A 23,296-nucleotide genomic window follows, 5' to 3' on the forward strand; every position below is an offset into this window, starting at 1 on the left:
GTTCAGCCCTGCTCCAGGCTGAGGGTCATTACTCTGATGCAGCCTCGAGTCTGTCCTTTCTGACCTCACACCCTAGGTCCCGACACCAAATCCCCGATTCCGTAATGCACCGGTGTCCTCATTCCCACACTGCTGTCAAGACTCCCAGGAATCACCATCAGCCACCAGCAACCACACATCCTGTCCAAGACATTTGGGGATGGGACTCACTCCCAGCTTCTCCCTGGCTTGACGGTGTAGAGGAAAATAGACTCCATTCTCACTCCACCACTTCTTCCCTGACCAGCTGTTTGAGCTCTCTGGGCCTCAGTCTCCCCATCTGAAAAATAGGAATAAAAATAGCCTGACAGAGATGCTGGGAGACAGCTTGTGACCATGCACAGGCCTGATCTCACCATCTTACTCAGTGAGCAGTAGCTGTTTCTCTGCAGATGACTGTCTATTATAGCTGGCACGATGCTGACTGCCACCTGGCCTGTCACCTCCTTCCTGTCCTCAGATGCTGCTGGCACTGCCCATACCCACACCTGCCTAACAGTCTCGTCTGGTCTCTGAGTTCCAATTCTCCCTGCTCCTCTGAGTGAGCCACACTACCTCTGCTCTGACTGCTGGCCGCTGGTGTGCTGGTCCTTGGCAGCTCTCCCACATTCCACACTCAGGGACCATCATGCTGCTAGCTTGAACTTGGCCGTAGGGGGACTATTACACCACTGACATCAGCGAACCCTCCAATCAGACTGTCCCCTGGAGGGTCTCTTGTGAAACATTTGCAAGCACACTAGCGTGGGTGCTTCATTCTTTGTGTACCTTCTTGAGGCCTGATTCCCTGATCTGAACAATCACATGTAATCCTTTTAAGGGCAGACGTCAGAAGCATCTTACATACATAGACTGGCCTCGCCTTTCAGCGAGAAGGCCACTAAATCCATGCCAAAGTCTACAGAGCAACTCTGGGCTTAGGCATGGAAACATGACTCCAGGAAACAAAAAAGTCTAACAAATATACATTAACCTCGGGATTGACCCCACCACTAATGAGTTCTGCACAGCCCAGCCAAAGCGTTTTCTTCCTGCTGGGCTCCCTCCTGGTGATGCCGGCTCCCAGGGCCGAGACCTTCACCTGAGCTCTCGGATGGAAATCTTCCAGGCCCTAAATGACCATGACCTTCACACCACTCTTTGAATGCTTCTGGCTTGGAAACATTGTTGTCCTGTCGCAAAGACAGTGGTGGCAGAAGATGAATCCTGTGAAGCTAAAAAAGGAAGGCCTGCCTTTCCTCCTTGTTTTGAGGACTCAAAACCACATGCGTTTGCTAAGGTGTAAGCATTCTGAGGGCCCGAATCCTTTTCCAATTTGTGTCCCTCAGAGGCCTGAACAAGCACCTAACTCCTCAGCGGTGTTAAATTCCAATTTGCTGTACCTAGGACTACTTTTGAAATTTGTAATGGTTACTTAGTGTCAGCCACACCTACCTGTACATGCCCTTGAAGAAAGACTCTTTTAAGAAAATAAATAGGCAGGTGAGCACGCGTGATGAGGTGGAGAAGGGATTTTTTTTTGTTTTCTTTTAGAAAGAAACGTTTCTGGGGCACCTGGGTGGCTCAGTCAGTTAAGCGTCTGCCTTCAGCTCAGGTCGTGATCCCAGGGTCCTGGAACTAGCCCCACTTCGGGTTCCTTCCTCAGCAGGGATTTTGCTTCTCCCTCTACACTTCTTCCCCTGCTTCCCCTTCTCTCTTTCTCTCTAATAAATACATAAAATCTTTGAAAAGAAAAAAAGAAGGAAATGTTTTCTCATGGATTTCAGAAAACAAATCATCCTCTGCTGTAGCAGAACCCTATCTATCTTAGTGACGGTCATTGGTCTCCTTTTTTTGTTGTTGTTGTTGCTTTTTTAAACTTTAATTATTTTTATTAACATATAGTGTATTATTTCCCCCAGGGGCACAGGTCTGTGAGTCGTCAGACTTACACACTTCACAGCACTCACCATAGCACATACCCTCCTCAGTATCCATAACCCAACAACCCTCCTACCTCCCCACTGCCCCCAGCAACCCTCAGTTTGTTTCCTGAAATTAAGAGTCCCTTATCTTCCTTCCCCAGTCCCATCTTGTTTCATTTTCCTCCCCTAGCCCCCATGACCCACCATCCTGACTCTCAAATTCCTCCTATCAGGGAAATCATATGATAATTGTCTTTCTCTCATTGACTTATTTCGCTCAGCCCAATACCCTCCAGTTCCATCCACATTGTTGCAAATGGCAAGATTTCCTTTCTTTTGATGGCTGCATAGTATTCCATGGTATATATATTGGGTCTCCTTTTAATAGTACTTGGTTCCTGCCTGCACTCAGAAGTATTCTCACAGCCCAGATGGGAATATACCCCATCTGTCTGTCCATTAAACCTTAAATCCTTTTTTTTTTCTTCACAGGATCCATAAATTCAACCCATTTTCCTCTCTTTACAACTCCAGACTATCTGCCAAATGCAAAACAGTTCTCGCTACCCCACATCCTCTGTACACGCACCCCTTGATTTGCTGCCCCCAAAACATACCCAGAGACCATGCTTTCGTGCTGATGTCTTTAGTGATGATCTTCACAGGGATACCAACAGAGAGTGACGAATGGGAGGGAGGAACAAAAGTTCCAGAATTTTCTCCTATATTCTCTACCCAGGTCTCTGGCCCATACAAAAATGTGAAATATGACCCCATCATTCTAATAACCTTTCTTTGTCCCTTTCTTCTTCTCCTCTCTTGCTTTCAGGGCAATGTCTCCTCTGCCATCAAATTACTACTAGCATGCTTCTAGAAATGGCAGATGTCATGACCTTACTGAGGCACTTCCCAGCTTACAAATCACTTTCTGCCCACTATTTTGGTGAACTTCACAACCTCCTTGCAACCTAGGCATTGCTGGTGTGACTGTCACTGTTTTAATGGGTCAGTGAGACAGTATAAACAGAGTGCTTGATGGCAGCCTGACCCAGCCCCCTACGTCTCTCTCTCTCTCTCTGTCTCTCTCTCTCGCCCCACAAAGAAATACAGTGTTTAGACACTAATTATATGTGACCCTTAAAAAGAATCTCACTTAAGAGGTTTTTTTTTTTTTTTTAAGGAAAGCATTATCAAATTATGTTTTAACTCCATGTTACAAGGAAAATCCACACACATTGTGTTTTCGACCCCTTTGGCAACAGCTTCTTGGCTGACGACCAGATCCCTCCCTTCTTTTCTTAGATAGTAAATCAGGATGCCACAGACTGGACATCCAGATGACCTCTTGTTGTACTTCCAAAATCAGGGTTTGAGCCAAATCTGGATCGAGATGAAAAATTGCCATTTTGCCTCTGCTGGCTTTTTATTTCTTGCTTTGTCTCTCCACACTTTTTTTTTTTTTTTAAAGATTTTATTTCTTTATTTGACAGACATAGATCACAAGTAGGCAGAGAGGCAGGCAGAGAGAGAGAGGGGAGGAAGCAGGCTCCCCGCTGAGCAGAGAGCCCGATGCGGGGCTCGATCCCAGGACCCTGGGATCATGACCTGAGCCGAAGGCAGAGGCTTTAACCCACTGAGCCACCCAGGCGCCCCTGTCTCTCCACACTTTTTTCCATGCCTTCTTCCCAGATGAGCTAATATACATTACTCCGGGTCACAGAAGACAAGGCTCTCTTAATTTCTCTTCCTCCTTTCTAGCCCAAATTAAGTCAGCAGCATTTAGTTCTTGAGGTACAGAATACCTACTCTCTACCCCATGTTGGAATAACCCAGAGCTTATTTAAAACTATTCATCATTTTAAACTTCTCATTAACTCCCACTGGTTTTTCTCTCCACAAAAATCGGGTATCTCCAGAGCCTTCTGCATGCTGACATCAGATTATAGCATGGAGAGGACCAGGGGCTGCTTGGGGCCAAGCTGAAGGGGTCATCTTATTAATCAATTGGAAAGAAGATTAACTTATTCATTCAACACATACTTATTAATCACTTAACCTGAACTCCTGTAGTACTCAAGATCAATAGCACATACTTGTTATGAGTATATTATCCACACCTGCCAATTAGACTGTGAGGACCTTTGGAAGGATCTGGTCTCGGCTTGCCAGTACCTGTCTTACGAGATTGGGCAACTCACTTCACTTCTCGGGTCCTCAGTTTCCCCATTGTGGGAGGTGGGTAAACAGCATTCTAAATGGACTGACTCACTTTCTTCCCACGCAGTTCAGCAAAGCTGAGTGAAGCACAGAACATGAGAGTTCCTAACAGAGCTCAAAGGAGGAGGGATTGAGTGCTACTGAAGAGAAACCAGTTCATTGTTGAGGCCGGGACGTGGGTACATGGATGTTGGCCCGATAGTTCTGTCTACTTTTGTGCATATTTGAAAATACCCCTACCAAAAGAGAGAACGAAAAATAATAGAGGCTAACCTAGCAGGCTTCACCCAGCAGGTAGCCCTGAGCAGAGGTGAAGCATGGGTAGGATTTCAATGAGCCGACACTGGGTCAGGGGCCGTTCCAGGCAGGGCACACCGTGAGCCAAGGCACAGTGACTGGAAAATACAAGGTGTTCACAGAGAACTGGGAGTAGTCATGTGTGGCCGCAACGCAGAGAGCAAGGAGGGAGTGGTGGGAGACGGGATGGAAAGGCATCGTGGGGTCAGAGCCGGAAGGGGCTAGAGAGGCACAGTGAGGAGGCTGTGCCGGATTCAGTTCCAAGGGAAAGTGACCTCACTGGTTCAGCCTGAGCTGGCTCTACCCCTTCTCAGTAGCTCTGGGTGCAGGCCCAGGAGAAGGGCATGGGACAGAAACTGGCAGAGCAGCCTGCTGGCAGCACCGCCCGGCTTGTTTCTTCACCAGGAAACAAGGTTTCCTGTAACTCAGACCATGAATCAGCATTTCCTCTGTCAATAATATACAGCAAGAAATGCAACGGCGCTGGGCTTGGGGGGAATGGAAGAAAGGAAGGAATATTCCATGACACGCTGGGCTCTGCTCTCCTTTCCCCTCACGAAACGCTCCTGATAAGTTCCCAAATCACACTCGGGTTTCAGAAGATGAGTCTCTCAGACGGCCTCACAGGATCATGGGAAAATTAAGGCCCACAGAATACCCAGCGGTCCTGTCGTAGTGTGTGCTTCTAGAATCACCAGGACAAGGAAGGGCACTGTCCGAATTCTTTAACCAAATGTGGCTATAACAGGGCTTCATCCTCGCAGAGGTTAGAGGGGGTGTGTGATTTGCCTTTTAGTTTCTATACATCCTTGTCCAATATTTTATTTGATTCCCAGCATAATCCTGTGAGGCACACAGGGAATATTAGGCCTATTTCACAAGTACAAATACCAAGGCAGGGAGATGAAATGTTTCTTCCCATGAGATCTGTTTTGAAGAAGCCAGAACTGACCCCAACCCTTCAAACTCCAGTCTGGGGTTATTTTCAACATCATAGACTTAAAATGAATAAGGCTTATAATATTATATATTACATAGATCAACATATCCATATACACAGTGTATTTATTTAAAATATAAATATATTCTCAACTCAATATATCTGTTACTATAGCATATTTATACATAATTAATTTATATTTAATATAAATAATACACTATATTTAAAATATACTTAATAATTAAGTTAATTAATAATATACTTAATTTAAAATATTAAAAATATATAGCATATATACATATGTTCTACCTAACACCAAAGAGAATTTTATTCACTCCTTCATTCCATTCATTCATTCACCAAATATTTATTGATACTGTCCACTCTCTGCCAGGCTCTATTCTAGACACATTCCATAGTGAACACAACAGTCAAAAAGCCCTATTTTCATTAGGCTTACGTTGAACTGAGGAACTGAGAAAGGAAATGAAATAAAAGTAAAATACAGAGTGTTGGAGAGTCGTATATGCTTTGAAGAATTAAGAAAACCGAGAAGAGGGTAAGAAGTGTTGGAAGTAGGGGTGACCGAATTTTATGCAAGGTGTTCTGTGACAGTCTCCCTGAAAATGTGACATTTAAGTTAAGACCTGGAGTGGTGAGCAAGCAGGCCCTGTGGACGGATCTGTGGGGTGGAGAAGCCTCCAAAAGAAAGAGTAAATGCCAAGGCCCTGAGGTGGTGCCTCCTTGACACGTGCAGGGAACAGGAGTCAAGTGTGGCTGGGCCTGAGGGAGAAAGGGGGCAGGGGGAAGAAGCAGGATTGGAGGCTGGGGAGAGTCCTGCATGCCATTATTCAGATGTGGAACTGATAAGAGAATTTGCTATCATTTACTCAAAACCCAAGCCAAGCCAACCAAACAAACAAACAACCGGACAGAAAAAATTAATATAAAACAAAACAAGGATTAAAATGTGAAATAAAACAAAACAACAACAGAAGCCCGTACTGGAGGTTAGGGTTGGTAAGGAAGACAGGAAAAGAATAAGCAAGGGACACATAGAAAGGAAGAGAAAGGAAAGAAGTAACCATACATATATATATATTTTTTTACTTGTTTCCTCTTTCTGTGGGTGTGTGTCTCTCTCTCTCATCTGGAATCTGGATCCAGGATCCAAACCCTCAAGCCAGCTGCCAGGGCCACTTCCTGAGGGAGCCAGGCAGTGGCACAGTCAGGCAGAGGAGCAACGCTATTACCACAAGCTTAGGCTTGGGCCCCAGAACTCAGTTAGATTCCTGCTGCTCAGGGCTTCATTCAACAGGCCTTCCCTTGCTCAGACTACAGGCTGAAAGCAGAACCAAACCTTCCTGAGCCTCCCCTCCCCGGGCCTCCCAGGGACAGTGGCTTTCTAAGTAGAGCCCCCTCCCAAGCAGCGGGGACAGACCATCCAAGCTACCAGCTCAGCCCTGCAAAAGCTCCCTTTCCAACTCAGGAGTCCATCATACACTTGCCTTTGACCATGGCTCATCCTTGAGGGTAGGGTGTTCCTGTGACTATAGATGGGGGCTTGAAGAAGGGGAGAGAATGGCCTCACCATCTAGAAGCCAATGTTCTTTCACTTCTTATTCTCTCTCTTTATTCGTCCTGCTGGCTCAGTGGACAAGCTCATATGCACTCATGCCCGTAATGTTCTGTTACCACCTCCCCACTGCCTTGGAGAGTTTTAGAAGATTTCTTGGTGTGACTTCCCCAAACTTTATCACTGGGACCAATGCAGAGTTCAGTCCCACAGAGTCTTTTATAAATGTCTCCTTGACTTCCCTCCAGAACCATTGAAGCAGATCAGAATAGGACAATACTTCAAGTCACCCATGGACACTAGGTGGAGAAGTCCCTCACCATGCTTATCAAGTAAGTGAACAAACAAGAGTGATGATACTATTACTCAGACACATGCCAGCAACCTCAGTCAACCCAGGCAAGTCACGATCGGCGTGGGGGCGGGGGGAGCTAAGAGCTCCTTGAATTGTTGCTCTCCTTCACACCTTTCTGCATCACCTCCCTCCAAAACTCTCAGCATACTAGTTAGAGTCTCCTCTGAGCATTTTTTTTAATCAAATGTTTTATCTAGAGGTACTTGTAGATTCATATGTAAGAAATAATACAGAGAGCCTGTGTACCCTTTGTCCAATGTCAACATCTTGCAAACCCATAGCACAATATCATAACTAATATATTGGTATCCATACAGTCAAGACAGAGAATATTTCTGTTACCCCTAGGATTTCTGAGAGGGCCCTCTACGGCCAAACACACTTCACTCCCTCTCCCATCTCCTCCCAAATGCCTGGCAACCCCCCCTCTGTTAGCCATTTCTAAAATCTTGTCAATTCAAGAATGTAATGTAAATGGAATCCTACTACATGTATCCTGCTATGATTGTTCTTTTCCTACCAGGATAATTCTTACAAGGAGACTTACCCAGGTTGTGTAAGGGTCAAGTTAGCTCCTTTTTATGACTGAGTACTGTTCCATGTAGGACTATATCACAGTTCATTCACCCCCTGGAAGACCCTTGATCTGTTTCAAGCTGGGGACTGTCACGAACAAGTCTGCTATAAATACTCGTGGACAGGATTTTGTGTGAACACAAGTCTTCATTTCTCTGGAATAAATGCTCAGGAGTGCAGTTGCTGGGAAGGACCGTGATACATGTCAACTTTTTACTTTTTGAAGACACTGCCAAACTATTTTCCAGAAAGACTGTATCATGTTACATTCCCACCAGCAATTTGTGAGTGAACCAGTTTCTCTGCCTACTTGCTAGCTCCTAATGTTGTCCTTACCTTTGGTTATCCTGGCTATTCTGATAGGTGTAGAGTGATATCGCATGTGTTTTTAATTTTCATGTTCCTGAACCCCAATGCTGTTGAATATGTTTCTGTGTGTTTCCATGCCACTTGTACATACTCTTTGGCAGGATGTCTCTTCATGTCTCTTGTTGATTTCACATTAGGTTGTTTGTTTCTTAACCTTTGAGTTTTGAGAGCCCTGTATATATTCTAGATACTAATTCTTCAGCAGGTATTTTTCAATATCTGACAAATATTGTCTTCCCAGTGAATAGTTTGTCTTTTCATCTTTTTAATAGGGCTTTTTATGGAACAAGATTTTCTTTTTTAATTTTGATGGTGTCTTATTTATCAATTTTTTTCTTTTATGGATTATGCTTTTGGTGTCAAGTCTAAGAACTCTGTTTAGTTCTGATATATTTCTAGGTACTAGTTCTAGATCTAGGAGATTCTCTATCTTTTTTTCTAAAGGTGTTATGGTTTCATGTTTTACATTGGGCGGGGCTTTTGCTTGTTTTTTTGTTTTGTTTTTTTGCTTTTTCTTATGTTATGTTAGTCCATCATACAGTCATACAGTCCATACAGTCCATCATTCATTATTTGCGTATAACACCCAGTGCTCATTGCAACACATGCCCTCCTTAATACCCATCATTAGGCTACCCCATCCCCTCACTCCCCTCCCCTCTGAAACCCTCAGATTGTTTCCTGGAGTCCATAGTCTTTCATGCTTCATCTCCCCCCTTCTGAGTTCCCTCCCTTCAATTTTCCTTTCCTTCCCCTAATGTCCTCCGTGTTATTCATTCCATATGTTCCACATATGAATGAAACCATATGATGATTTTCTTTCTCTGCTTGACTTATTTTACTTAGCATCATCCCCTCCAGTTCCATCCATGTCGATGCAAATGGTAGGTATTCATCATTTCTGATGGCTGGGTAATATTCCATTGTATATATGGACCACACCTCCTTTATCATTCATCTGTTGAAGGGCATCTTGGCTCCTTCCATAGTTTGGCTATTGAGGACATTGTTGCTATGAACATTGGGGATAAAAACCTTCTACGCAGCAAAGGAAACAGTCAAGAAAACTAAAAGGCAACCCATGGAACGGGACAAGATATTTGTAAATGACATTACATGTTTTACATTTAAATCCATGGTCTTTTTTTGAGCTAATTTTCATATAAGATGTGAAACATGGGTTGAGGTCTGTTCCTTCATTTGCTTTTGTTTGTTTGTCTGTTTTTGCCTTTGGATATCTAATCACTCAAGCACCATTTGTTGAAAAGCCTATCTTTTCCCCATTGGATTGCTTTTGTACTTTTGTCAAAAAAACAGATGGTCATATTTGTGTGAGTCTATTTCTGTGCTCTCTATTCTGTTCAATTGATCTGTGTGTCCATCTATCTGCAAATGCCATGCAGTCTTGCTTACCATGCTGTATAATATGTCTTGAAATGGGGTGGACAGATTCCTTTGACTTGATACTTCTTTTTCAAAATTGCTTTAGCTATTCAAGTTTCTTTACCTTCCCATACAAATTTTTAGAATTTTGTATCATGTTAGAATTATGTATCTTATTGATACATATCAAAAAAATCTTACTGTAATTTTGAAAATTGTGATAAATCTTTACATCAATTTGAAGGAAATTGATGGTTTTACTAGTATGGTAGACAAAATAATGGGCCCTCAAAGATTTCTACATCTCAATCCCTGGAATCTCTAAATACGTTGTTTTATATGACAAAAAGGGCTTTACCGATGTGTTTGAAAACCTGGAGGTGGGAACATTCTTTTGCATTATTCAGATGGGCTCAATGTAATCACAAGGTCCCTTTACAAAGGAGGTGGAAGGATCAGAGTCAGAAGAAGGGGTATGTGATGATGCAAGCAGGAGACAGAAAGAGCTTGGAAGGTAGTATGCTGCTGCCTTTGAAGATAGAGGAAGGGGCCATAAACCGAGAAATGCTGGTGTCTTCTAGGTAAGGAAGTGGATTCTTCCCCCAGAGCCTCTGGAAGGAACCAACCCTGACAATACTTTGATGTTAGCCTCATAAGACCCAGTCTCAGACTTCAGAAGTTCAAAACCATAAGAAAATAAATCTGCATTTTTTAAGGTCATTAGGCCTGTAGTAATTTTTTACAGCAGAAATAGCAAACTAGTACAGCTATGTTGAGTCTTATAAATAATGAACAGAAATAGTATGTCTGTGCATTTATGTAGATCTCTGATTCTTTTTTCAGCATCTTTTACTTTTCAGCATACAAGTCCTGTACATGTTTTATTACATTTACATTTGAATATTTTATTTTTTGAGTGATAGTAAGTGATGTTATATTTTGAATTTCAATGTCTGTATGTTCTTTGTTAGTATAGAAAAATACAATCGATTTTTGTATGTTTATTTCATATCCTGCAATCCTGATGAACTCACTTATTAGTTCTAAGAGGGGTTGTTTTTTGTTTTGTTTTGTTTTCGAATCCTTGTAATTTTCCATATAGCTAATCGTGTCATCTATAAATAGGGACTTTTTTTTTCTTTCTGAACTTTATTCCTTTCATTCCCTTTTCTTGATGCATTGCATTTGCTGAAACTTCCAACAATACAAATAAAAGAGGTGACAGTGAGCATTCTTGCCTCATTCTTGATTTAAAGGACAAAGGATGCAGCCTTTCAACATCAAGTATTATAGTAGTTGTAGGGTTTTCCAGATACTCCTTATCAAGTTGATATTTTCCTCTAACCATACATTTCTGAAACTTTTTATCATGAATAATACTGAATTTTGTTATGTGTTCTTTCTACATTGACTGAGATGATCAATTTTTCTTTCTTCTTTAGACAGTGAATATGGTGCATTAATATTAATCTACTTGTTAGTATTGGAGCCAGTCTGGCACCTCTGGAATAAACCTTACTTGGTCATAGCGTATAATTTTTTCATAATTGTTGAATTCTATTTCACATTTTGTATTTTTTTAAGATTTTATTTATTTATTTGACAGAGAGAGAGATCACAGGTAGACAAAGAGATAGGCAGACATAGAAGGAGAAGCAGGTTCCCCACCAAGTATAGAACCCAATGCAGGGACTTGATCCCAGGACCCCGACATCATGACCCAAGTCGAAGGTAGAGGCTTAACCCACTGAGCCACCCAGGCACCCCTTGTATTTTTTATAAATATTTTTTCCTCTGTATTCATAAAACCCATTAGTCTGTAGTTGCCATTATTTGCACTGTTTGTATCATTTTGGTATCAGGGTAACTCTTTTTTTTTTTAAGATTTATTCATTTATTTATTCGACAGACAGAGATCACAAGTAGGCAGAGAGGCAGGCAGAGAAAGAGAGAGGAGGAAGCAGGCTCCCCACTGAGCAGAGAGCCCATGCGGAGTTTGATCCCAGGACCCTGGGATCATGACCTGAGCTGAAGGCAGAGGCCCCAACCCACTGAGCCACACAGGCGCCCTGATATCAGGGTAATTCTATCTTCATTAAATAAGTTGGGGATTATTCCCTTCTCTTCTATTTTCTAGGAGATGTGTAAAATTGGTGTTAACTCTTCTTTAAATGTTTGGCAGAACTCTTCATTGAAACCCTCTGACACTGGTTATTTCCTTTTTGAGAGTTTTAAAATTATGAATGTAATTTCTTTAGTAATTATAGGGTTATTCAAGTTATCTGTATCATATTGTTTAAGTTGTGGTATTGTTGAGGAATTGGTCCATTTCATCTAAGTTGTCAGATTTTTGTGTGTGGAGTTGTTGCATCTGTCTGGTATTTAAAGTTTCCTCTAATCCACCTTTTCAATCTTCTACCCATTCCTTCCACTGAGGTTCAGTGGAGCTCCATGTTGGGATCTTAGTGAATTAGATTCTTCTCTGGGATTCCTCACACACTCATTGCCACACCTTGCCATTGTCATTCTCTATACCTGGAATACCCCAAATTTTCATTTTTTTTCCATTCTCATTCAAGGGCCACTAAAAAAACTGCAACCTATGTTTTCTATGTCCCTTTGATCTTTCCTGGCCTCTATTTTCTATGGCAGTTTTATGGTGTGGACAAGAGACTGCCTTGTACAGATATTATTTGTGAACATGAACTTATGTCTCCTAATACGCAGTGAGCTCTTTGAAGGATGGAACCTTGTGCAATTCTTCTTGGCTTCTCCCATAGGCCCTGGCATGGGGTATGGTACAAAACACATACCCAAAGAACATCTGAAGAACTAACTCATGTGGGTCCTCACATGATAGTCACCCAAGAAGCCACTTTTACTTTCAATTTTTCAGAGAGCTCTTTCCCAGATATTTTTCTGAGTTATTTATTTAAATATTATTATTATTATTATTATGGTAATCTCTATACCCCAACTGGGGCTTGAACTCACAAACCCTAGATCAAGAGTCACATGCTCTACCAACTGAGGCTGTCAAGTGACCCTCCCAGCTATTTTTCTGAAACAGGGACTGACTTAACTTCTGAAGAAAGCCAGTTCCTTGAGTGCTTGGAGGGAAAGAGTCATGCTCAACGCCAACTCAGATCTCAAGGGAAAGACACACTGTGTTTTTCAGAGTCGTGAAGACTGTCTCACAAAGTTACAGGTTCATTATGAAAAGATGGGACATAGCCAGAGATCCGGAAATTTACCAGTTTACAAAAAGAACACGTTCCCCTGCCATCCAAATTAGAAGTTCAAATTCTCCTTTGCAGTACCATACTAAATGGAGATATATTAAGGAAGTGAGATGGAAAAGTGATCTCCATCTATTCCCAGCTCAGCAGGCATCTGTATCCAACAGTATCATTGAGAATGACTTTGCATCAGGAGGACCAGGCTGGGAATGAATATTCTCCAGGGAATCCTCCCACCATCCCAAAATAGGAACAGGTGAAGTGGCTGGGAAGGGAGGCAGAGGCGGGGATGAGACAAAGTGGAGAGAAGGGGAAACATTTTCCACCCTTGTGACTGTCAAGATACATCCCTTGGTGATCCCACTGCTCCTCTCCTGGTCCGAACCTCCTTATCACTTCTGCTCTTGTACCTTTTCATATGATCTCTTAGCCTGTTTCCCTGCATCAATCCATCCTTCATATGACTGCCCTAAAACTTAGCTCTGATCGTCCTATTTATATTTTCGAAGAAAACTTCATACAATCCTTAATGTACAAGAGTAATGTGACATGCCTTCACCAGGCATTCAAGGCCCTCTGAATGTTATAATTCCATCTCCCAACATCCTGGCTTGCATTAAGCAGACAAAAGCAGAAAGGAAAGAATACGGAATCTAGAGTCAGATCTGAGTTCAAATGCAGCTCTTTCATAATAGCTTCATGAGCTGGGGTAACGTATTTAACCTTATGAGCCCCAGTTTCTTACCAGAAAAATTGGTAAAAGAATAATAGTGACTCAAAGCCTGTGCAAAGAAATAAATGAGGCCCTGAGTGTGAAGCACATAGCACGTAATAAGTGCTCAATAAATGGTAGCTATTTTGACTACACGGAAGCACGTTGAGCAACTTCCTGATTCCTGTAACACCACTGAGACTTCTCTCAGACATAACGGTCCTGACAAGGCTATCAATTGTCCTTGCACATGGAGTAGAGAGAAGGGACTGACCACAGAGGACAGATAGGGATAAGGGGGCATCCACTTCAGGGAAGCTGCCCATCGTTAGAAAGAAACGCTGAACAGAGCTCAGAGAGAACAGGTGAGAGGGCAGGCTCAGAAATTCCTAATGGCCAGGCAGGATCCAGCAATTTTAGTATCTGGTTTTCTTCCCTGAGTCTCAGAACAAACCCCGGCTTGCCCATCCACAGCTGATGAGGACATGTCTCCCATCTCTTCAGGCAGCTCGGTCGTCCGTGCTTCCTTAAGACACTTATTTGAATGCTGTGCCCGGCACGGAGGGGAGGCTGGTGGTGGGCAACTGGGGCCGTGAGTCTGAAGTCCGCTCACTGTGGCTCGTAGAGCTATCAGACCCATTATGTATGTGTGTTGTTATAAGAGGCTCAAGGAAATGGTGTCAAGAGACTCACTTCATAAGTACGTTTATTATTATCTTCGCTGTTCAAGCCACACAAAATAAATGTCTGGCATTTCCAGAAATTGCTATCGATTCAGCAGCAGATTTTACAAGGCCAATCAATAACAGTTTCCTCTGTTCCCCCCTCCCCCAGTGTATATTTATTTGTGATCAGGCTTTCTGTTCCTCCTGTGCTTTCTAGTGCTTGTAATTGGTCCAGAATAAATGGATGATTTCATCTTTTTCCAGGAAAAAAAAAAAGAGGGGATAAAAGACTCTGCTCTTAAAAATATCTCCCTCCCCTATCCAACAACAAAGCTGTGTGCATATACGTATATATGTGTGAAAGAGAAAAGACCCTGCACTTAAACCTGCCTGCCGAAATAAGTCCCTCGGCACGTGAGCCACGATGTGTGGCCTCTCTTCCTTGCACCTAAGCCATGCTGTAGTAGTAGATTAGGGACCCAGAAAGCCACACAGACCCTTCCAGCCATGGGTTCTTCTAACATGATGCCTTTATACCTTACAGTGTCACCAATCGTATAATGGAGTCTCAGAGCAGGCTAGAACCTCCAAGTTCACCAGCCCAACCCCCTCTCCTAACAGATCAAAGCACAGAGCCTCAAAAGAGGAAAGTGGGTCAAAACTCAGGTCTCTTGCCTCAAAGTGTGACCTTATTTGGAGATGGGGTCTTGACAGAGGTCGTCAAGCTAAAGTTAGGTCATTAGGGTGGTCCTTAGCCGGTATTATGGGTGTCCTTATAAAAGGAGACATTTGGATACGGAGAGAGACACACACACAGGCAGAATGCCATGTCAAGATGAGGGCAGAGATCAGGAAGATGGTTTTTCAAGCCAAGGAATGCCAAAGACTGCCAGCAAATCGCCAGAGGCTAGGAGAGAGGCACGGAACAGACTCTCCGTCACAGCCTCAGAAGGGACACTCTGATCTCAGACTCTCAGCCTTTGGAGCAATGAGACAATAAGCTTCTGTTGTTTATGCCCTCCCCCCCCCACCCAGTTTGTGGTGCCTTGTTACAACGACCCTAACTAACTAACATACTCCTTTTCCTCAACAGTGAGCATTAAGGAGACCCAGCACAGAGGGATCCAGAGCTGAAAGTCAGAAAAACATGAGAATTACTCAAGAGGCTCAGAAACCATCTTTGGTAACTTTATTCCAAATAAGTACTGCATCAGAAAAGAGGGTGTGGATGTCATGGAGAATACATACCCCAACTTCTCAGATAGAACAAACTTTTTACAACAGTGGAGCAAGTTAACTGCTAAAGCTACTTAAAACCAGCCATTGGGGGGCGCCTGGGTGGCTCAGTGGGTTAAAACCTCTGCCTTCGGCTCAGGTCATAATCCCAGGGTCGTGGGATATAGAGCCCCACATCGGGCTCTCTGCTCAGCAGGGAGCCTGCTTCCTCCTCTCTCTCTCTCTCTCGCCTGCCTCTCTGTGTACTTGTGATCTCTATCTGTCAAATAAGTAAATAAAATCTTTAAAAAAAGAAAACAGTCATTGGTGTGGTAAAGTAGAAGTCACGCTTTAGTTTGTTCTATGATAGGGTAAAGAAAATATGTTTCCCTCGAGGTAAGATATGAAAGTAAAGAAAATCTATGGCACCTTGGCAAAACATAACACTATGGGTTCACAAGGACTGCTTCACTTATCTCTTCCTGGGGACACAGGAGGACAGTTTTGCAGCCCAGACGGGCTGGGTGACTATGTAACTCTAACCAATGGACTGTAGTAAATGGAAGTGGTCCATGTGAAGGCATAGAGAAGTTTCTGTGAGGCTTCCAGGCTTTGTCTTCCCTTGCCACGGAGGCCCTAGACGTCCCCTCTTGAGACAAGGGAGGCACAAAATTAAAGTAGACCACTGGTCAAAAGGGAGCCACCTTGGAGAACCATCTGGCCTTCAGTGAAGCTTCTGTGAGAAAGAAAGAAAGGCTCTGATACCTCCGAGATTTGGAGGAAATAATCTAACATGGCAGTATGGCCTAACTCAGACGATGACGGCCTTCATCTTGGCAATCTGTCTTTGACTAGCTTATTATTCAAAAACAAAATAGAGAATAAGCTATTTGAAAAATATTACCTTGAAATTACTCATGTTTCTTATTACTAATAAACAGTCATTGGTAGAATAACCCACCCCAGCTCTGTCCATGTGACTTGCTCTGAAAACCCAGATTCTGGGCCCCACAATAAAGGAAATGCCTCCTTGGCATTCCTTACTGCTCCTCCAGTGGGAGCTCTGACCCTGACGGGTAAAGGGGCATTTCCTAACTCACAAGGCAGCCATTCTTGGCACAACCCTGATTGCTGGAAATGTATTTCTTAAGATTATCTATAATCAAACGCTGTTACTTCTACCCACTGACCTCGGTTCTACCCTCTAGACCTCGGCAATAACTAAGAACAAGTCCATACTTTTCCCAAGCTGCTCTCCCCCAGGCTGCTGTTTTAATCAAATGAGATTTCTTTCCAGAAGCCATGTTAATCAAACTATCACTAATAAGTCAAATCCCAATAGAATGTAGGCCCAAGCATTGTCCCAATTATTTTGTTGTGTTAGGATTTTATGACATCAAAAAAATATTTGAAATAAATGGAATTCCACCTGGGGCCTAACATTCTTTCAGTTATAGAAAGATTTGCATCGTAGCAATATTTGTTTTATTGGGATTTAACCTGTCCATCGTCCTGCTGAGTGCCTGAGTAGGAATGTGGGAAATAGCTTTCTATCACCATAAGCTCAGAAAAAAATGTCAGTGAAATGCTGGCAGATAGATTATGATGGCTTCGACAGCTCTTTTCATAAGCTAATGGGCTGTCTAACCTATTCATGCCTGCTGTCCCCCATAGGGTCTTGTAAGCACATTGCCAAGGAGCTTGTTGGATTTGGCAAATTGATACTCTAGGCTTGTTTGACTTCTCATTTCTATGAATGATCGTTAGGTATTTTAACAATATGTGAATGTGCTTGGAACGCCTAATGGGGCATTAGTTAGGTAAATAAGCGACTCAGCTGAGAGCCATAATGTTAACATGAACAAAAATCTATTCTTCTTTTCGTTAATAATGGATTCTCTCCATGGTTTAAGTGGAAAATTTTAAGTGCATACATACCCATGAGGTTTCTTCATCCTGTAATCTATGTTTGATCATCAGGACTCTTATAGAAGAGATAGCACACAATTTTACTTGATGAGCTAAAAGAATTGAAGCAGCATGAGGGCTAGAAAGACACAGGAAAAAACTGGAACCTTACTAGTAAACAAAAATTTTTTTAACATTTTAAATGAGAATATCTAGCATTGGCATGGCTGAGGAAAACACTTTTATACACTCCTTGGGGGAGCATAAATTGAGATAATCTTTCTGAAAGGCAATTTGGCAAACGTAACAAAAACCTTTAAAGTGTGCACACCCTTTGACCCAGACCCAGTGATTTCACCTCTAGGAATTTATTCTAAGGGAATAATACTGGGCGTGTGCAAAGACTTAATTACAAAGATGCTCGCTGCAACACTATTTGCAAAAGCAGTAACTGAAAAAAAACAAATAGTCAACAAAAGGAAATTGTTTTCTTAAGAAACATGATACATTCACTTACACAACATTATATTACACGGACCTTAAAAATTGTGTTATAGAAGAACTATTAATATGAAGGCAGAATCACAATACACTGGTCAGATTTTTTTTTTAATACAAGGTTCAAAACTGTATTTTAGGATATCAGTTTGGCAAACACTTTTTAAACAAACATACCAAAAGACTTACCAAAGTTTAACAATGTTTATGTCCGCAAGTTGGGATTACAGGTGGTTATTTTTTCCTATTTATCTCTCCTGAATTTTTCTAAACACTTTACAGTGAACACATAGTATATTTGGTGTACGAAAATACTGTAATGAGATTTAATCTCATATGTAAAAGAGGGTCTAATTTCTCAAGATGCTGTTGTTACCAGGAAATCAAGCACCTCTTTCCCTCTGGCTTAACTCATAATGCCAAGTGAAACTTTCTTTGACATGTCTAACTAGTACAGAGCCAAACAGTCTCCATCTTTTAAAGGCAGTCTGAAAACCAGCAGACAATTCCAAAATCAGCCAAGATATCCACTCCATTCCATCTGAAATAAACAGATGTGGGGAATGTTTTAAGCTATAAGTGGAATACGATCCTCACCCAAGAGAATTAAATGAGGAGCATCAGATGAAGAACTCCTAAGATCCAATTCTAACTCTAACATTATCTGGTGACCTTGAGGAAGCCTCTTCGTCGTTCCTCTTCGTCGTTCCATGGAACCCTCATACTAGAACTATATGTATGTGCAAATATATATAGTGTGTGTGTGTGTGAGAGAGAGAGGGAAAGATTTTTCTAAATAAGGAATATGGCCAATTCATGCACAATACTCTCCAGGGATTCCCACTTTATATGTTGCATAGCTTTAGCCATCTCTAGCCTAGAATCTCAATAACTAAAAATCAATTGTGATTCAAAGGACACAGAGGAAGGAAATGACTTCCTTTCTTTCTTGACTTTTTGCTTGTTCGATGTGTGTAAAATAAAGCACACATTAGTGCACAAAATGCATAGGTCATACGTGTACAGTTTAACAAATTATTGCAAAGCGAATCCCTGAGCAAGCTGCACTCACGGGAAGAAATGACCAACACCCAGAAGGGCTACGCATACGCCTTCCCTATCACACTTTCCCAATCACACCTGCTTTCTCCCTCTAGAGTCTTTGCTCCCGGATTTTATTGTGATCATTTCCTTGATTTGCTATATGGTTTTACTACCTAAGTATGCATCTCTAAACACTATAGTTTACTTGAGTTTATTTTTGAACCTTATATAAATGGAATCATACAGAAAAAATATTGCCATGATAATGGCTATAGAAAACTTTAGTAAAGCGTACTGTATACAAGAGTGAATGGTATTATTAGTAGTAATCCTATTAAGTGGTGACTTAGGCACTGAGTTTCAGTACTCCACAGCAGGAGGCTGGTTTCATGATTTTTGCATCAAATCATTTCCAGTCAGGTCTAGACCACCTCATCCTTCCCGATGGTCAGCACAAGCTCACGTTCAAGGACCCATCAGAGCTCTGTGTTTGTGACTTCCTATGCCACCTGGATGGAAAAGTACTCACCCCAGGCTGAGGGGGTCTGTAAATACCTGCTTTGTTCATAAATTAGCAGGCTTCCCTCTGTTGAGTGAGTTCCCCAGCTATTATCAAGGCTCTAAGGTCACATCTGGTTAATCATTGGCTAGAAATCAATACACGGAGAGTGATGGTTTATGATAAGGGCTTAGAATAAGCAAGTTCAAGTCGAGAGACTGGCTGTCTTTTTGTTCTTAGATGCTGAAAAGAAGCTGCTAATCCCCTTTCCTGCTGGAAAAAAAAATACCCCCACTCATGCTGCTATCTAAATTAAGAACTACTTAATTTTTTTTTTATATGTCCCTTTCCCTCTTTGGTCAATTCATTGTGTCCTTAGGCCCAGCTGTTCAAATACCATCTAGAAGTTTTTTCAATCCCAAGGAAATGCATCAACTTATTCTCTGGTGTCACAAGACCTCAGGGTCACAGCTACCCTCTGCCCCAGTTCTGGAACAATCCCAACACTCTTTGATGTTAGCGGCTACCTTGTGAACTGATGCATGGGGCTCCTAGTGCCTGAGGCTTAGTACCGTGGGTTTCCCAGCTGGCATTTCGCCAATGCTTGCCATTCCTCCGTGCAACCACCCATGCATGCGTACATGAGCACATGCGTGTGTGAAAGAGGGTGTGTGCTCGGGCGTGTGTAGGCATACTATCTACTCATTCCACAAGGAGACAGCATGACCATGGGTTGTAGCAATAACGTAAGAATGCCTTTCATGTAGTGAATGTTGGGTGAATAAGTGAACAAATGAGCAATGCTCCACCTGGCTTCCTACCCTAACATTTCTCCTCTTTTCACAACTGAGGCCACTCAAATTCCATCTTTGGGATCAACACCATACCATTCCTAGGACTAGTTTAGGACACAGTCAAGTAGAATTTCAGGGGCCTTAGTCCAGATTCTCAAAAGACTCAGAACTTAGTATACCTGGCCAATCCGTCCACAGTGATATGAATCCATATTTGGGTCACCACCTTGTTCCCATGTGCGCTCCAGTTTTAGTGTCTGGGGCATTTGCTATCTATCCCATGCCTTCATTAACTATCTCCACTCCGACTAGAGACTGGATGTCCCCCTCCTGGTTCCCAGTAGCTAGGACCGTGTTTCCTGACCTCTTATGATGCTCAGACCCTGCCTGAATCAACATAAAACATTTTCTCATCACTGGCAGATTTTCTGCTGGAACCTCCATCTTTCCTTGCTCCTTCCAGATTCTAACCTACCTCCACCTTTCACCATACTCTCCAGATGCCATGTCTGTCTACTGAAATTCCTTACCCACTGATAGCTGGGTCTGCCTGCAGCTCACCACGATTGTCATCTCTAATCTCTAGTCCGTTTTTCTGATCTGCCCTCTCCATTGTCTATGGAAAGACCTGCTAATTAAATTTAAAAATAACAACAAATTTTAGGACTGAGACACTATCCAAATAAGCAAATAAACAAAAAGAAAATAACCATATTCTAAACCCCAGACTTGGTTAAATTAATGCAAATAGGGAGATATACCATACTCATGGGTTGGAAGACTCAATATACTTAAGATGTCAACTCTTTATGAACTGATATACAAAGTTAATAAAATTCCAGTCAAAATCCCAGCAAGTTATTTTTTGTAGATACAATGAAGGTTATTATAAATTTTACATGAAAAGGCAAAGGAATTAGAATAACCAAAACAAACTTGAAAAAGAAGAATATAATTAGGGAATTCATCCTGCTGATTTCAAGACCCACCATAAAGTAATCAGGTCATGTGGTTTTGGCAAAGGGATAGACACAGAGATCGTTGGAATAGAATAGAGAGGCCATAAGCAGACTCACACACAAATATGGCTAATGGATTTTTTACAGAGTCACAAAGGCAATTTATTTTCAAAAACTCATGTTGGAATCATTGAACTTCTATATGCAAAAATATGAGTCAATCAACCTAAACCTCATGTCTTATAGGAAAAAATAACTGAAAATGGATCTCAGACATAAATATAAAATATAAAGTTGTAAAACTTTTATAAGTGAAATAAGATAGAATCTTCATGACCTTGGGGTAAGCAAAGATTTCTTAGTTATGACACTAAAAACAAAATGCATAAAAGAAAAAAAAATACATGGATAAGACTTCATTAAAATAAAAACTTTTTTCAGTGAAAGATATTAGTAAGAGAATGAAAATACAAGGTAAAGACTGGGAGAATATAGTTCTAAATTAAGAGCTCTCCATAGTAAACCATAAGAAAGCACACCATCTGATTTTTCAAAGCGGACAAGAGATTTGAATAGACACTTCATCACAGAGGATATACAGACAGCAAATAAGCACATAAGAAAGTGTTCAACATCATCAGCCATTAGGAAATGAAAATGAAAATCAGGATTAAGATGCCACTATATGCCTATTAGTTAAAATAGATCAAAACAAAACAATACAGAAAACAATCTGACAATAACCCATACTTGCTACCATTTATACTTTGGTGGTGGAAAAATATAAAGGCAAAACAGTTTGGTAGGTTCTTACAAAGAAAAACATGGACTTAACTAGCAAAACATATGTTTACAGAAATATCTGTGCACAAATGTTTATGGCAGCTTTCTTCATAGTGCACCAAAGTGAAAACAGACCAATGCATGAGTAAACTACTGTGGTACAGCCGAAAGAGGGAATACTACTCAACAATAAAAGAAAGAAACTATTAGCACCACATCTTCAAGGCATCATGCTGAATGAAAGAAGTCCACTTTTAAAAGTTACATCCTATAGGATCCCATTTATATGACATTCTGGAAAAAGGCCAAACTATTCCAACAGAGAACACATTAGCAGTTGCCAGTATTTCGATATAACCCCAAACAATAGCACAAGGGTGTGTGTGTGTGTGTGTGTGTGTGTGTGTGTTTGTTCTGAAGCTGTAGAACTGTCTGTCCTGAGCACTGTAATGGTTCCACAAACCTACACATAGTTAAAATTCACAGAACTGTATTTTACAATATGTGATTTCAAAACTAATACTGAAAAAAAGTCTTAGCACACTTAGCATATATTTTCCTATATGCATGTATATTAATAGAACCATTGTATATTAGATAATACTCTATAACTCATTTAAATTTTAAATTTTAAATTTTAAACATTGTAAGTTGCAATGTAATTAAATGTGTATCTGCATATCAGTTTTTAATGTGAATGGAAGTAACACATATTATGTAAGTAATCCCATGTTGTTGAAAATTTGGGCTGTTACTGATTTTTCAATATTAGAAATCATGCGGTGACAATCGTTCTTGCAGTTAAGTATTTGCATAAATCCTTAGTTATACTGTAGATAAATCTTTAGAAGTGAACTTGTTGGGTCCAGGTATGAACTTTTAAAAGTCTTTGACATGTTTTTCAAAATGTCCTTCAGAAAAGTGGTGCCTAAACGCTCCACCCCCCCCAAGAGGCAATGTGGGTATCCATTTCCCCATATACTGCCCTATAACCTTGCTCATAGTATGTGGAGTTAAAACTTCGTCAAAGTCCCTCCACATACATTATATTCATCTTCGAACAAAACAACCCACAGAGCCTAACACATTGCCTGGCTCATACAGGCACTATTTAATATTCATATCCATTTGCTGGCATGAATAAATGGATAAATCAATGATCCAGCTTTTCTTTGGTAATGAATTTTCCTATTCACACCAAATACTTTAGAGTTACTTCACACAACAATCATTAATTCAGCACCTAGAACATGATCTGCAATATTTGGTAATCAAACCTTACCAAAAAAAATTTAAGCACTCATCCCAATACATTTATTTATAT

The sequence above is a fragment of the Martes martes genome (genome assembly GCF_963455335.1).
Source record: "Martes martes genome assembly, chromosome: 1".
In the NCBI taxonomy this organism is placed as follows: domain Eukaryota; kingdom Metazoa; phylum Chordata; class Mammalia; order Carnivora; family Mustelidae; genus Martes; species Martes martes.